We start from the raw sequence: 18,298 nt of genomic DNA, 5'->3' as shown, positions 1-18,298 counted from the left end.
AACACCACTGGCTTTTCTTGAATCACTTGTGATCTTCCCAGCTGTAAGTGCCACCCCCAGTGGAAAGTTGCCCCAAACTGGGATGTTTTTATTGCTGTTTGACTTCCCCAACTTGACTGGTCAGGGCTGAACCTTCTCAGCTTCCCCGGAATAAGCTCCTTAAGCCTTCTCCCTCCAAAGCATCTGTAAACAGTTGAAGGTCATGATTGTTCACTCTGCAAGATCGATATGCCATTAAATTGTGACAAAAAGGACTGCCAGACCATTAAGGCCTCCCTCATACCCTCAGTAATCCTGATAAAGTGATGAGCTGTTTTAACCTCTCTGGCTCCCATTGCGAACTGAGTAGCAAACTCCTAACTGCTGAGATAACCCTTTCCGCAAAGTCAGGACAACCCACAAATGACTGACACTGATTTTGAGCTCCTTCTCTTGTGTATTTTTTTCTTTTTCCCTGCTGTTGTCAAGTCACTTTTTAAATTTAATCTGTTGGGGATTTTTGTTGTTGTTGTTGTTCCATACAGTCTAAAGTCTGGTATTATTCTCAAAAATGTTTTGACTCAAAACTATTTTGTTCTGAGGTGAACCAGCCTCATTATGTACATGAATAGACCCATTGCCAAGTGGCTGAGAGACAGAAGTATCCCCGGGGACTGAGAATGACATGGAGCTTGTTCACCCCAAACACAGAGGATTTGCCTAAACTCGATCAATCTTAGACATGCGGTGAGTTCAAGGCAATTGAATTTGTTGAATTTCTGTCTATTCTATTTTCTTAGTAATAACAGATGAGGGGAAAGGGAGAAGGTTTTGATAAAATGGAAGAAAGACAGCTTTTATGAACTGAAAATATTTTTCATGGATGTAAGCATTCTGGAAACTACTTTAAAACTAAATCTAGACCAACCTGGTCTTGCACAACATTACATGATGAGTTCACTTATTATTTGAAGAATGTTGCTTTCACCCAGCTAATGCTAAATTCAACGGCTACTATGAACTGATATCCAGTGTGTTTGAAAAATCCAAGACTTTTTTGCCAGATAAAGTTGATCTCACCCTGTTCACTGATGCTGAAGTTATCGGATATCCAAGTATATGGTTTTACATTTTTGTCTCCAGTTCCCAAGTTCTTCACCAGCCCTGTTGGCTGTTGTAAGCTAATATAAATCATAACTCAGGGCTTAGATTTTATACCTGATGTATACATGTACCACTTGCATGCCCATATACACATAAAGCTCTTTCCTGAACTGTTCTAAAAAGTAAATACATCATCTGGGTTGCAAAATCATGTTTGAAAAGTTATATCTCTAGCATCTCACTTCATTCATATTTTTTGTCTTATGCTCTGTAGAAGATTATCAAATCTAGAAAGATCTGAAGCCATTACCCCAAATGTGCTTAGTAAAATGCACCTTGGTCTCAGTTCCTGAGGCTTTGCTACAGTTTCATCAGCTAATTGCACACAAGACTTTCTGGGCACAAATAACTGTTCATTTAGTCCACATTCTATTTAGCTGATTTGCAAGCATGAATTTTCAGGGAAAGCTTCACCTCAATTCAGGGCCTCAAGTCTGGCCCTTAATAGCTTATTATGTCAACAAAACCTATCTTCAGATGAAAAACCAAACACTTGAAACCAGCAGGAGTTGCAGGTAGTAAACAGAAAGAAAACAGGCTTAATATCTGCTAAGACCATTAGCATCTCATCTGCGTGTCTTTCTTCAGCACATCAGTGGTATAATCTAAGAGGGCACAAGAACAAGAACAAAGCTTCACGTCAATGAAATCATTCACTGATCCACCAGCAAAGCTCAATAAGTGGTGTATTAGCTTAAAATTTCTTACATGCTGCTTAGACATCATTGCATAGGTTATGAAATGAGGCAAACAGACGCTTTAAATGGTACCACACGTTAGAGGATTTTTTTTCTGCTTTGTCTTGTTTGTTTGAACCCCCATATTAATCCTGAGTTTCAATTTTACGGCTTTGAATTTGCTCTGCACATCCTGTGACATAAGTTAAATGGATAATGATGACTTAATGAAATAGAAGATGTCTCATCCCTCCTGTAAAGTGTTATCATGCCAAGCCCTGTTTACAGATTTCTAGCTTATATTGCTCATTAACATATTAAATATGTGTTGTGCACTTACTAGGTGTCCTATAGTTTGCTAAATTTCTGGGGACACAATAATGAGCAATAACAAGAAGCTTCTATGCTTCAGGGACAAGTGTTTCCATCTTCAAGAGCTTCTATTCTATATAGCAGAGAAATGAGAGCAATAAGGCTTGCTATAGTATTTCCTTTTCCAGCAACTTGAATCCTTTGTACTAGTATTTGCATTCTGACTCAAATCAGTAACCACTAATAACAGAATAAGGGTGGCTCACTAATTGGGAACAGAACAGACAGAGGTCCTTAATGCCATTCCTTAGAGCACACCTCACTGGCTGATTGATAAACTTTTTCTCTTTCCTCCACTTAATCATGAGTCTAATTTCTCCATCAACTGGTGAGCTACCTACACTTTGGTCCAAACCACAGCTGATGTATATCCACATTGCACTTCATGTATTTAATAGTATGGCTGGTTGTCAAACACATGTTGGGAAGCAAATTTATCTATCATGCTCACTCATGCAGAGTGTCATGGAGTCCTGACCCATTTGTTCAGAGGAGCTTCCAATAACAGGCATCCTTTAGCCTAAAAATACTCTTTGAATCAATCACCCCACATTCCAATGTATTACCTGAAAGTAAAATGTACTACACATTAGAAGGAAAGATGGGAGAAAGGAAGGGAGGAAAATATGGACAGAACAGAGAAAAGGTCTTGGCACAGATAGAGCAAGCGTAGCCACTAAATCATTCCAAGGAATGCAGTGGTGCAGATTATTTATCTTACCATGCTCTCCCTTCCATTGTTTGGAATGGAAAAACTTGAAAATTAAAAACTCTGTATTTACATTCTCCTTGGGAGGTATGGAGGATTCTAATAAATCTGTTTGGCTGACTCCAGGAAATCTGCTTCTTTTAGTTGCATCACAGCCAGCTGTTTGCATTAAAGTCATCCAATTTGATTTTCATTTGTCAAACTGATGCCTTTGATGTCAAAATTACTCTCGCCATTGCGTTTAGCCCTTAAGAGTTTCCAGCTGCCATTGGCTCTGTAGCTGTGTTGAGGTCTTAAGCCAGTCTTGGGTCATATTTTTCTACTTTGCAGTTGTCTAAACTCTATGTAGGTGACCTCATTCAGCTTGATGACCTAACTCGAGACGCTCGTCCAAGATGACTTGGGAGCTGCTGCTGCATTGTGCTCACCCTCTGGTAACCAGCTTTGGCTGTATCTACTTCTCATGGAGAGTACACAATTCATACCAACGTCTTCTGTTCATTTGGACAAAGAATATGTTCAATTCCGTTTGGAATCACTGATTGCCACCTGATTTACAATGTCTCTTTTTCTCCTTCAGAACAGATAACCTCTTAGTGTTGAATGAGTCACAGATTGGTTTGGGGATCATAAGTAGACCACAGAGTATTGAATCAACATTTAAAGAGCTCTTCAGTGGCACAGTATTCAGTTCTGTTCCTTGGGATTCTTTATGAGAGAGACGTCTATTGTTATCTTTCCTTTATAGATGAGAAAACCAAGAGGTTAGGTAAAGTGTCCAAAAGGCTTTATTTTTTTTTTTTTCCTTTCCCTAATAACTCTCTAGACAAAACTTTGCTCTGCAAACTTTTGGCCACACTAATTTCTGTTTGTAAAATTCTGTGTGATTTGATCCAAAACTTTTTTATTTATCTATCTTTTTATTTATCTAATCTTGTCCCTTCTACATTTTCTCTCTGAAGAGAATACAAGTTACCAACATTCTGATCTCTGTCTCATGAGTGCATTTTCCATCACCAACTTAAAATGTGTTGAGTTTATTCTCTCTGAGAATCAGTTATCTCACTTGTAAATAGGACTCTGTACTTCATTTTAGAGTCTTTACAAGGATTAATTGAAACAATAAGAAAAAATATCATTCTGACTGGTACCTAGTGGAACTATGGCACTGGGCCACAAAGCTATTAGAAAAAAATAATAAAATTACAGATTCATCTAGAATAACCCTTTCTGAACTGAGAAAGCATTTATCTGGAGAATTGAGTCTGATTCTGTGTGAATTTTCTCTAAAAAGTAACTCCCTCCTAACCCCAGATTCAATGTACTGTTTTCTACCACTTTTGTAGTAAATTGCCACGTATCTAGTGGCTTGAAACAACACAGATTTATTATAATTTTGGAGGTCAGAAGTCCACAGTGTGCTGGCAGGCCTGCACTCCTCCTGGAGGTTCGGGGGGAACCTCTTTCCTTGTCTTTTCCAGTTTCCAGAGGCTGCCCACACCCCGTGGCTTACGGCCTTGCCACTCCCTCCTCTGTTTCAGCTGCCACATCTCCTTATCAGACTCTCCTCCCTCTTCCTCCCCTCTCCTTTTTTCTTTCTTCTTATAAGGACTCTTGTGATTACACTGCACCCAAGGAGATAACACAGTATAATTTCCCCACGTCAAGATCCTTAAACTTTATTTAAGCAATGTCCCCTTTGCAACATAAAGTAACATACATGAATTCTGGGCATGGACATCTTTGGGAGGCCAATATGCTCCCTACCCCAGCTAATAGTTTGATTTTGAAGGTCTCCTCTTTGAGTTGAAATCCATTTTTCATTCATTAGTTCTGTATCCTTTAATAGCCTTACTGATATTTTCAGTTACTGAAATCTTAAAAGGTAGATAACCTTATGCTTTTTTAAAAATGAACATGCAATAATCAATGACTTGCTCACACTACTTTCCTGCTTATAACCCCTATTTCCTTTTCTGTTTATAGATAATGTTTAACTGCTGTACTTCTTTCGTGTTGGTCTGTTTCTGGCTTAGGTGCTCTCAAAGTGTAAGCTCCCAGAAAGCAGATCTTGATTATTGTGGCATGTTAGAAAAGAATTTGCTCAACCCAGGACATATCACAAAGCAAATCCTATTTAATAACTATATTATTTACCTTCTTTCCCTCAATTTTTCTTGAAAGGCGTAATTAAGAAAATGGCAGATTTATAGTGGTTTCTCTTTCAGTTTTTAAGCTGGTGTTTCTATATTTTGCTATCACAGAAAAGTATTTTACTATATAATATGGAGGCGGAGAGATGAGCATTCTTTCCAATATCTACCATTCTAATTGTTACATGTGTAGGATCTATTTATATGTAATAATCCAATCACTATTCTAAGAATTTCACGTGCTGTAACTTAATTCCAGAAGAGCAATTTTTGTTTCTGAATTTGTGTGTGTGTGTGTGTGTGTGTGTGTGTGTGTGTATAAATTCTAAGAAGACATTCACTCAAGTGATAGTAAATTTAAATTTATCGAATGCGCTGACTGGATTTTCCAGATCTGAGGAAAAATAAACATCTTTAAAGCCAAGTTTTCTTTTGAACTTTATATTAAAATATGATTAAGATAGGCTGTAATTCTGGAGGGCATTTTATCCTTGAGGGTGGTGGGTTTCAGTTGGAGCATTCTGCACCACGGTACACTTTTTAAGGACAAGCAGGATACTCAGTTAATAAGGGCACTGACATCCCATTTCTGGCCAGGATGCTTTGCCTCTGAGGACCTTGCATTCAGAAAACTTTGCCCAGCTGGCTTTATCTGGAATGCATGATCTTCTCCCCATTTTTGCTTTTGTTTTTCCCCCAGCCCTGGGTATATAGTGTAACTTACATTAATGGATCTCATCAACTTAAAACTGATTTTCAAAAGCTGTTCTCTGGAACCTACGTGATTGTGAAGACACTGTCTAATGAATATCTCCATGTATGTGTCACCATTTCCAATTAAATCTCATTCTGAAGTCATTGGAATTCCAGCTTATTGAAAAGATTACAGAAGAGCATCATTATCCCTAAAAATTTGAAAACCGTCAGCCTGCACCAAGTTGAAGTCTAGTTTCATAAATTATTCTTAAATAGAGCTATCATTACTCTTGATAAACTACTTTACAAGAATACTGGGGCAGCAACTGCCTTCCTATTTTTCTTCTTTCTCCTATTCCTTTGTTTCTTTACTTCCTCCTACTTCTCTCCTTCCTTCTCAGCCTCTTTCTTCCTCCACCTCTCTTTCTTTTCTTTGTTCTTTTCTCTATTTTTCGCCCTGTTCTTCCTGTCTCTCTTCCTTCTTTCATTCTCTGTCCTTTCTCTTTCTTTGTAATGGGACAGGATACAGGAAATGACCACATCCAGCCTTCTCCTCTACACACATATGATCGTAGGTTCTGATTCCTTGTTTTCCACTTTGAAGTGATGGTGTGCACAAAAGTCTAAAAACATCTGTGAAGTCAAGGGTCTGATTTTTTGGCAGCCACACAAGAACTTAAGCAGTGAAGTGATTATTTTTCTTCCAAATAGCCTTATACAATATAGGTATTTATTTAGTGAGTGCTTCCATTACTCAAAGTATTTTGAAACTCCTTTTTTGAATCTGCCTTCTGTGACAGTCTCAGAGTGTCTCACTACATTTTAACCACACTTCATTTGATTCAAAATGCGTTCCTTGTATTAATCATTTACTTTTTGTACCAGACATAAGTTCAATGCCTTTTGCTTATTTTCAAATGACAACTCCAAGAATGAATGTTTACCAACACCAAGGACAATCAAAAGAATGCACCCACTTAAAGATCAAATGTTTTTAACTTTTATCCAGTGATTGGCAATAGCTGGAATATCGAACAAAAATCTAGATATGCTGCTCAATGCAATATGATAGCTAAAATTAAGAAATTAATTTTAGAGGTAAATATACATAATAAAACTCTAAGTGCAAAATCATTCATATAGCATTGTATGACACACACAAAAACATACCCCTCCATACATTTATATAAAAGAAATTACAGTGTTTAAAATGGTTACTTCTAAGTGATCAAATTATGAGTGGTTTTCTTCTTTTTCTAATTTACAGCGTATATACAACTACTTTTTTAATCAAAGAAGAGAAAACAATGTAGCTTTGAGTCATAAAGATAATTCTAAATATAAATATTTAAAATGCTGTGATTGATGACACCATCACTAGAATAAATGCATAACCTTTAAGGGTTCATCCATATTTCAATTCATCTGGGTTATTTTTGTTTAGAAATAGTCATATTAATTTCAGGCAGGATTGTACAAATATATAATACATGTTTGTAAAGCACTACCAACTTTTCCTCTTACACACATAGGTAATGACTTGAAAATCACAGCTATTGAGCCATGGTCTGAGCATCAGAAAGCATTGGATCTAATAGGTATCTAATTAATCCGGTAAGGAGCTCTAGTTTGTAGAGTCAGCTATACTATGCTCTAAAAGGCAAGCACTTACTTTAGCTGGGCCAGTGATAAAATAAGCTTAAGATCTCTTCCATCTCTAAAATTTAGTGAATCTTTTTATTCACTGGTTTGGTAATAATTACTAAATAGGTGGCTGCTCCATTAGTAATGCTACCCACAGCAAACAAAATTGACCAGAGGCAACAAAGAAAGGGTTTGATGGATTGTCCCTTAAATCATACTGGAATTTCCCCAGATTAATTTGGCAGTGGTTGTAGCATCTCAGAAACAATAAGAGTTAAGCATGCCATCTCTTAAAGCTAACCAACTGCATTTTCACCTTTTTCAGAAACAAGAGTGGCTCTTGTTTTTACTCTAAGTGAAATTCTCTTCAAAGTCTCCTGCTTGAGTGTTTCTAGACCTAATACTACTCTGTATGACTTGAGGAGTCTAGAAAATACACACTGCCAAAAAAGTAAAATGCAGTGAATCTTAAGTAATCACAAATTTCACTGTTTTCCCCTTGATTTTCTGACTACTCGTCTTCCAGCTTTCATTTCTGTATTATTCAGAGTAATGCTATATGCTATTATCAGTTCAGCTCAGTTGCTCAGTCGTGTCTGACTCTTTGCGACCCCATGAACTGCAGCATGCCAGGCCTCACTGTCATTACCAACTCCTGGAGTTCACCCAAACTCATGTCCATCGAGTTGGTGATGCCATCCAGCCATCTCGTCCTCTGTGGTCCCCTTCTCCTCCTGCCCTCAATCCCTCCCAGCATCAGAGTCTTTTCCAATGAGTTAACTCTTTGCATGAAGTAGCCAAAGTATTGGAGTTTCAGCTTTAGCATCAGCCCTTCCAAAGAACACCCAGGACTGATCTCCTTTAGGATGGACTGGTTGGATCTCCTTGCAGTCCAAGGGACTCTCAAGAGTCTTCTCCAACACCACACTTCAAAAGCATCAATTCTTTGGTGCACAGCTTTCTTCACAGTCCAACTTTCATATCCATACATGACCACAGGAAAAACCATAGCCTTGACTAGATGGACCTTTGTTGGCAAAGTAATGTCTCTGCTTTTCAATATGCTATCTAGGTTGGTCATAACTTTCCTTCCAAGGAGTAAGCGTCTTTTAATCTCATGGCTGCAGTCACAATCTGCAGTGATTTTGGAGCCCATAAAAATAAAGTCTGACACTGTTTCCACTGTTTCCCCATCTATTTGCCATGAAGTGATGGGGCCAGATGCTATGATCTTAGTTTTCTGAATGTTGAGCTTTAAGCCAACTTTTTCACTCTCCTCTTTCACTTTCATCAAGAGGCTTTTTAGCTCCTCTTTACTTTCTGCCATAAGGGTGGTGTCATCTGCACATCTGAGGTTATTGACATTTCTCCCGGCAAACTTGATTCCAGCTTGTGCTTCTTCCAGCCCAGTGTTTCTCATGATGTACTCTGCATATAAGTTAAATAAGCAGGGTGACAATATACAGCCTTGATGTACTCCTTTTCCTATTTGGAACCAGTCTGTTATTCCATGTCCAGTGTTAACTGTTGCCTCCTGACCTGAATATAGGTTTCTCAAGAGGCAAGTCAGGTGGTCTGGTATTCCCATCTCTTTATAAATAACCACAAATTTTGTATGACCATACAAAAAAAAGAGTTTTTTCCTATTTTCCTCACAGTTTGACTGTGAGCTCTAGGATCTCTCGAGCTCTATTTCCTTATTCTGACTCAGAGCTCTAGGATCTGTATCTGTGCTATGCAAAGCCTTAATATTTTGAAGTTCTTGACTTCCACCTGGCAGAAGGCTTCTGGAGACAACCCATCCACTTTATAAAGGGAGAAGCAAGAGTGAAACACACGGCACTTCCCACACTGGTTGGCACTAATCAGTCACAGGGCCACGTGGATGCTAGGGGTGCTGGGAAATGTAGTTCCTGCTTGGGCAGCTGCTTCTCAGTAATGGTTCCACACTAGGGAAGGAGGAGCACAAATTTTAGTACAGAACCTCACATCTCTGCTCCATTTCCTTGGCTTTCTTTTTTTTTTTTTTCTTTTCTTTTCAATTGGAGGATATTTGCTTTATAATGTTGTATTGGTTTCTGCTGTACAACAATGCAAATCAGCCATGATTATATATGTATATATATATATATATCCCCTACTATATATTTATATATATATATTTATCCCCTCTCTTGAGCCCCCCACCCTCCTCCCATCCCATCCCTCTAGGTCATCATGGAGCACCAGGTTGGGCTCCCTGTGTTATATAGCAGCTTCCCACTGGTTATCTGTTTTACATATGATAGTGTCAATGTTATGGCCTTCTTGTTGTAAAGCCACTTTAAAATGGTATATTAATATGTAAATTTTATCAAGATACAACATATGTTCATATATGTACCAGTTTTCTCATTCAACAATGTTTGTTTGATAATCTTCCATGTATATGACCCTACATACTCTAGCCTTGGGGTTACAATAGTGAAAAGACAATCCTGGTATTTCTAGCCTCAAGAGCTAACTGTCTTGTTATTGTTACAGATAATAAATAAGTAGCCAGCAAATAATCACAAGGAAACCAACAGGGCACTGTGACACTGATGGCTGGTGAGAGGCCTGCTTTGATTAGGCAGTCAGAGAAAACCTCTCTGACAACAGACATCTGATCCTAGACCCGATCTGTGAGAAGAAGCTAACTCTACAATGAACACATCAGGGAAAACAACACATACAAAGGCCTTTATGTGGAAAAGAGTATGAAGAGTTTATATGATTTTTCTAAAGACAAGATTTATGTCTTTAGAATAATTAGATGTATTGCTTTGCAGATTGCATACAGTTACCAATAATAAAGGGAATATATGCAATGGAAAATGTTCCAGAATATCTGGGCAATACCTTGACCAAGTGATCAAACTTCATCTGCCATGGAATAAATTAGCAGTCTGTGTCCCCGCCATGATGGACTGAAGACACACCGTCAATTCCATGGGGTTCTTGAAAAAATAAACATGAAAAGTTCTGACCTGAAGCTAATCATGAGAAAACAGTCAACCAACTCCAAACTGTGAGACATATTTCAATACTGTGCACCTGGACTCTTCTCATTGAGGGTAAACAGACAAGGCAGCTAAACAGCTAAACTAGATGAAAACATGGATAAAACATACAACAACCACAAGAAACAATAACTAGAAAGGGCCTCATTGAGACAGTTGTGGAAGTCTGACTATGATTATTAGATAATATTATTGTATCAATGTTAAATTTCCTGAGTGTGATGGAGGTCTCATGGTTACATAGGATTCCCTTATGTTAGGAAATACATGATGAAGAGTTCAGGAATAAAATGTGAACCTTAGTGATGGTACATTGATGTTTATTATATTATTCCTGCAAATTTTGTTTGTCTTTCAAAATTAAAAGTTGGAGAAATTATTAGATTCTTTTTTTTTTAATTATTCAAGGTCCTTTGTGGGAAGGAAATTGGGAAGGGATGAGCAGAAATGCACAAAACACTCAGAGGGCTATCGCCGTGACCCAGGAGAGAAGTGCTGATGCTCTGCCTTGGTTATGGCAGTGGGTGTTTAAAGCTGGAAGTGAAGTAGATGGATTCAAATGTATTTTGGAAGTAGAATCAATAGCTTTTTCCTAGATTGAATGTGAGAAAATGAAAGTGAAAAAAATAAAATAATGATGGAGGTGATGTAATACACAAAACTCATGCTGGGGTGAATCTCAGATTTCACTGAGACGTTTAACTACAGAAGCTAATAGGAAAGCATGTTTCACAGACACAAGATTCACAATATCCAGAGGATACAAGATCCCAGCTGTGTCAGAAGTAGCACGGCAGTTCTCAGTACTGAGAGATGCAAAGTTGTTCCGCTGGGTTCTCATAACAAGGGTGACCACAGTGTAAATATCACTCCCTTCTTACTCCATCTGTACACTTCCAGTGACCACACAACCAATCATTTAAATGACTCAACTGAGCTTTGGCAAGTAGACATATTATCAGCAACGGGCATCTTTAAAATTCCTGCAGAAAGAAAACCCATTGGGCCTGAAACTCTAAGCTTAATTCAATTTGAAGAGAATAAGCAGTTTTGTTCAGTTCAGAACGTGCTACTTAGTATTTTATGCCAGAACTGTTATTGCGATCACATGGAGGAGAGAAATCAATGTGAATGGTAAATTCTAGGAAATGCCCACACTTCCCAGTTGCTATATCTATTTTAGTTGGTGGCAATTACGATTTACTACGCAACACTCAAAATACAAATGGTGCGGTGTTAAAGGAGATGGAAGTGACAGATTTGCAACCTCAAGGCGTGACTTCAAAATATTGGTGCCGGAAAGACTTCCAGTTCCGGAAGGCGGTAGAGACACAGCACGCAGAGCCCCGGCAGGTGAGGGTGATGGCGGGGGAGAAGAGCTTGGAGCCCGCTGGATGTGGAAGTGAAGCTGTGCAAGCGGGTGGGAGACGCAGGCGCGGGCAGATGGAGGAGGCCTTGGGTGCCAATCGCACGATGGGATGGCACAGACAGTGAGCAGGGAGTGAGGAAACACTGCTAAGCAGGGAAACTGAGAGCATAAGGACGGAATGAGAGAATCCAGAAGGAAAGCTAAGAACTTGAGCAGAATGAAGAAGCAGGGTTATATGAGGAGAAGGCGCCCGCTAGCCCACCTCCAGGCTCGTCTGCCCTGATCTCGGGCAAGGAAACTGGATTCCGAGTACCACCTGCTGGAGGCTCCCGTGCCCTCTGCAGATAGTTGGTTTCATCCAATGGGAGGCACTTGGAGAGAATCGGAGGACCAGCATGGGGGGAGGTTTGCTTCTTGCCTGGCTTCTGTCTTCTGACTCTCAGTACTCCTTCCATTTCCACTGCAGCGGCAGCCCTCACCACCTTCCACGGCTTTTACCCTCCAGGCTGTGCTTGGTCATAGCATCCCACCTGTGCTAGACCAGAGGGAGGCCATCATCTCTTATTTGTTTCCCTTGATTAAATGCTCAGGAAAATGCCCTCTAGTCCTGGCTGAGACCCTGACTCACATGGGGAGTTGCAAATACCCCTGTCCGACTTCAGGAAGGTTAAGGAGGAAATGGGAACCACACCAATGTAACAGGGCAGATAGTCTGACTCTGAAGTATGACACATAAATTACATCTCCATATTCTTAAAACAGAAAAATGACAGATTCCCTAATCTTTCCACACTTGCATTACTTCTTCAGCCCATATGATACCCACATTCTTTCTAACCAATGTCTCTTGGGTTCCAGTATCGAATCTAATACTTGTCCACATTTAGGTCTTTGCATCCAAATGGATTAGAACCTGGAGTTCTAGGCAATTCAGAACGATGAGGAAATTAGCTTGAGAGGACTTCCATTCAGGATAGTTGCATTTATCCAGGTGAGCATCACCACCTCAGAGGTATGCATACTTCAGAATTAAACTTCAAAGCTTCCTAACCTAGGCACCCATTCTGCCTCCTCTGCAGCTCATCTGCCCTGGTTTTTGCAATAACTGCAGAAAGGGAAAATTGTTGAAAGTCATACGCACATTTAAAATTTCCAGGGGTATGCAGTTTGTGTCGTAGATATTGCAAGGACAGTGAGAATGCAAACTGAGATTCATACACAAAAGAAAAGAAAGAGAGATTACACTTTATACTAAACCATTAGTTTCAGATTGTTTTCTCGTCTCTAAGATTACAATAATTAAAATACATTTTGAAAATTTGCTTATGTGTAAAAATGGTCCTGTGAAATTAAACACACAGACACAAACATGCAAAAAGATACCTATCTTCCCCTCTGCCCTCATTCACCTCCACCCACACAAGCTTTCTGCTTCATCTATGAAGTGGCGATGATTGTCGCATTCAGTGTAATGCTGATGCACAGGGAACATCGGTGGAGTGCAGGGAATGAGAAGGACCTCAGCTACAATACCTCAAATTAGAAGTTGCTCTTGAAAATCTATCCCTGAAATAAAAGTAATCAGAGGACTATACTAGACTGAATTCAAGTGACACTGTTTTAAGCACAAACAGCAGAAGTGAGAGACATTGGTACCTCTTACACACACAATAGCAGTGGCCAAGAATGGCTTGTTATTAAAACTACTCAAACTTCCTTTTAAAGAAAAGACGTGCCTTTGTTCTCTCTACCCCTTCTACTAGGAGCAATCTTTTTTCCATCTGATATAAATTATGGTTCAAGTCTCATGAAACAAGGCTCTAGAAAGATATCTTTTACTCTGCCAGCACTGACATTATAAGTTTACATCAAACCACGTACAGTGAGGGTGGTTATTACAGAATATTAGAGTCACATTGTACAAAAGAAGGTTTGGAAGAAATAAATGGAAGAATAGAACTATGGAATAATATGGGGCTAATTCACGTCACTTATATTCAATAATAGGAAAATATTGTAGGTGTAATTAGAACAAGAACACAGAGAAATAAACTAGGACAAGGAAGAGAACCTGAAAGTTTAGAAAGAAAAGGTATGTCAGATGAATGATGATATTACAGAAAAGATCACTTGTCCATATCATCTCTAAAAACTAAGTGACTAAAATTTAACCTTAACCAAAGTCATGGTTAGCTCTTCATTTTACTATGCAAAATTCTTTCCAATGTCTCCCATTTAAGTGTGTCTATGCCTAATTATATTCTGACCAATAAGCTTTGGAACATTTTTTAAAAAAGACAATATGCAGAAAATTGAAATAAATAATTTCCAAGACAAATATACCAAGAATTGGAGGCCTAAGCATCTTCCTTTGGAAAGAAGAAATTCCCTCAAAGAAGATATTATGGAATTTTATTCTAGTCTTTCTTAGAAATTACAGCTGTACTTTATAGAGCAAAATCTGGAAATCATAACATTTCAAGACAAGAAACTCAAAACTTTCTGGCATAAGTGTGAGCCAAACACTTTGGTGAACAAAACATGGTCCAAAACAACTAGTCCAGTCTTACTGCGGGGGGGCAGGGGTGGGGGCGGGGGGCGGGAAATGAGAACAATCAGAGACGCCCAGACCGTTAGAATTGCTTTTAAAGGGGAAGATGCTGGAAGAATTCATCATGAAAAAAATATACATAAACTGCTAAAAAATGCCTCACCACAAAAAAGGAAGGTCTAATTTACAAAAAAATCACGTTCTACCACCCTTGAAGAAACAACTTGATTAAATATCTAAATGAGTTGACTTTAGAAACACCTTGGGCATATTTTACCTGGGCTTCATAAGAAAGCCTTTGTACAGTGTTATACACAGGGGTAATCTGTTAAATAATTATTAAACTTGGGAGACATGCACAGGTCTTGGCCAGATAAGTACAGCCCCATAAGCTTCATCAGATAAAGGAGCCGGCAAAGTGCCACAGAACATTTCCATTAGAGGAACAGTTTGGTTCTCTCGATGTATTAATGAGGTAGGGGGAAAAAGAAAAGGAAAAGAACAGGCAGTCAAGTCATTCCATCTGCACATAATGAAGTACAGGGAGACCGTGCTGGAGAGCGAAAGCCACATCGTTTATCTTGGCGGGAAGAGCTCCGTCTTGGGTGGCACTTTTCAGGCACGTTGTATTGTGCTCGGGCTTTCCCAGTCCTCCTGATAGATTTGCTTTTTCTTTAATAATACATTGGGTTTGTATAACCCTTTTCTTCCTAAAAGCACCAAGTACTTTTCATGGATTTTTTATTTCATTTATCCTCATCAAAGGGAGTTTTAAAAGGCCAGCAAAAGCTGTCTGTTTTATAGGCAAGAAAGAGAGGTTCACGGAGGCCAGCTGATATGCCCATGGTCCCAGGGAACATATGCTGCAAGGCGTAACCCCCTGTGTCCATCAGCATAGGTACTGAATGGCCACGGAGGGGGTTGCAGACCCTGTTGTTAGGTATCCTAGCACATCCATGGCACAGAATCCTGATGCAGGATGCCCCTCATGCTTGTTTAGGCTTCTTACTCTAGGCCAGGAGTTAGCAACCCATGACCCAAGGGCCAGATCTGTACTGCGGCCTTCTTACGTATGGCCCACAAGTTAAGAATGATTTTTACATTTCTAAATGGTTGAAAAAAGTCAAATGAAGAGTATATTTCATGACCTGTGAAAAATTATATGGAATTCAAATGTCAGCATTCAATAAGTAAAGTTTTATTGGAACACAACCATGTCCATTCATTTACTTTTGTCTGGCTGCTTTTGTGCTAGAGAGCAGATCAGGGTCGTTGTCACAGATACCATATGGCCCATAAAGTTGTTTGTTTTCATCTGGCTTGTTCCAAAAAGTATTTGCTGACTCAGTGAGTTTTCTTCCTTCCTCCCTTTCTTCCTAACTCCCTCCTTCCCTTCCTTCCTTCTTTCTTTTAGCAATTGAACATTTCCTTCAGAAAACTCTTTAGTAGGGAATTGGAGCATCCCATTCAAGACTCTGCCACATTTGGCTCCCCAAAGTGAAGCCAGAAGCTTGCCTGAAAGCTCAGTCTCAAAATGGTGAAACCAAGGAGGCAGGACCTGTCTGTCTCTCTTTTAAACCAAACTAAACAGATGAGTGAGAGCGCATAGCTGCTGATGCCATCTCCCTAAAAGTGAAGGACAATCACCTCCCCAGGAATTCCCTTTCCTATTGGATTGTGAACCTCTTGTGACATAAGCATGCCTTATCTATCTTTCTGCCCCCAGTCCCTCCCGCTTCATTAGAACTTAATATCTATTAACTTAATGTTAATGGACTGAAAAAATAAATTACTTATACCCTAAGTCCAATCAACATCTAGGAGAGACATAGAAGTCCTATACTCTGCCTCTTGTCCCATTTCTTGTCTATTGAAACAGTGTTTGTGTCCTTCTACAGAGTTCCTTGAAATCACAGAGATTATGGAAAAGACTAAACACACAGCATCCTCTCCTTAAAAAAAAAAAAAAAAGAAACAATTTTCTACTGTCAGGATTGAGACACACAGCCTAAAAGCAGTTGATGATATTTAGAAGCATTAGTAAATGAATTCTCATTAATCAACATTCAATAATCATTTGTTCCAGAGTGACTGAAGGAAGAGGGGTAAAAAAGTTTAAAACAAGCCCATCAATAACTCTGTTATGGAGGAAAATTCCTACCGAGTAATTGTGCCTTTTATAAAGAAAGTGAGTGAGATTTCTTTTTCCCCAGGTATAGTTGCTTACCCTATAGTAGTTCAACAAAACCAGGGATGTTTTTGTCTGCTGGATGTTACCAAGTTCTATATAAAAAGACAAAGTTCTGGAAGTAGACCACATTTTTGCCTTGAAATGTATATCTCTGTTTTCACATTACAATGACTAGCTTTTGCTTTCCTGCATGAAACCAGGACCCTCACTTGGCAGCCTGTCCCAGGAACTCACCCAATACCTGGGACATGATCATCCTCTTTACCAAGGATATTAATAAATCTACTTCTGACCTAAAAATAAAAGACAAATTTCTTACATTGGTCTCCATAATTCAGGAGAAAGTGTTCGGACACACTGGCATAAACCAAATATAACCTTTTCTCTAGTGTCCTCTTGTCTGCTAAGGATCTTCCTCACATTTAGTGTCAACCAAACCCCAAAGGCAAAAATGCCAGTGGAGGTAAGAGTCAGTCTTCTGCTCAGCTCAGCTGCATTTCTCATGGATTAACGGATCTGTGAGATATAAAATGAACAAGAATTGATCCTATCCTTTATGGTGATGGCTTTGCTGCTGCAGCAAAGAAGATAAATGATGACTTCAGACTATGATTAACCCCAAATGAACTGTTTCAGTCAGTCCCCGGGCAGGCAAGGAAAGCCTGCTCAGGTGAAAGTGTGAGAAGACAATTTATGGAGCGTGAAGGCACTCTTTTCAGAGCAGCAGTAAGGAGACCTCCAGGGGACACTGAGGCACCCAGAGACCAGAAGCAGGCAGAAGCTATTACCATCTCATCACCTGAGGAAGGAAGGGCAGGGACAGTCCTAGAGGGTTCTAGTAAGAGCTGAGCCGTAGAGAAGAGCCACCTCACAGAAGCTGTCCTGGAGGGGCAGAGGCATTGTCAGAACTATAGAGTAAAGCAGGGAAAAGGCTGTGGGGAAAGTGCCCTGTTCTCTCCCATCTCCTGCCAGAGCTTCCTGTGTGCCGATTCCAACCAGAAGCCAGAGGTCAAGGGAGTCTGGCCAGTGCCATTAGCAGAGATCATAGAAGTCTCCCCTCTCTACCCAGCCTGGGCAAATATCAGTGCAGAGAATGGGTAAATAGGTGGACAAGAATGGGCTAATGGAAAATGGCCAGCAGATGAGCCACAATATGAATCAATTGTCTGTATCCTCCTGTCTCCTATAGCCAACCGACCATATACCTCTCTCTAACTCTCTTCTGCAAGCTTCTATGCTTTCCAAGTGAAAGAGAACAAATTAATAAGCAATTGAATTTGCTAAGTCATCAGACAAGTGTAGGAGAATGATTAGCCAACCATAGGAAACTGACTTGCCGAAATTTTGAAACAACATTAATTCCCTACCTTCTCCCAAGGGTGCCACAAGAACATCTGTTGGGTAATAGTAAGAATATTTTAAATCTTTTATGATTTTTCTAGCATTTAAAAATCTAAGTGATTTCTTTTCCTCTAATATGTAGCACTCTATTATGGATTACCTCCTGAGTATGTCCCTTTGTTACAGCCAAGCCCATAGAATGACACGTTCACTTCATTAGGAAGCCTCAGAGTTCCAAGGGATAAATATTGCACGAGGACATGAAGTACAGGCTGGACTTGCAAACAGAACCCAGAGGTTTAAGTTCTTGATCCTTTGCTTTTAGTGCTTGAGTGACCTTGATCTTATGCTCAGCTCTTAACCTCCCTAGGCTTCAGTTTTATCATTTGTGAAATGATGGAGTTGACCTGT

This window comes from Ovis canadensis, chromosome 2 (assembly GCF_042477335.2).
Source record: "Ovis canadensis isolate MfBH-ARS-UI-01 breed Bighorn chromosome 2, ARS-UI_OviCan_v2, whole genome shotgun sequence".
In the NCBI taxonomy this organism is placed as follows: domain Eukaryota; kingdom Metazoa; phylum Chordata; class Mammalia; order Artiodactyla; family Bovidae; genus Ovis; species Ovis canadensis.
Note: the sequence above shows the minus strand (reverse complement) of the source record.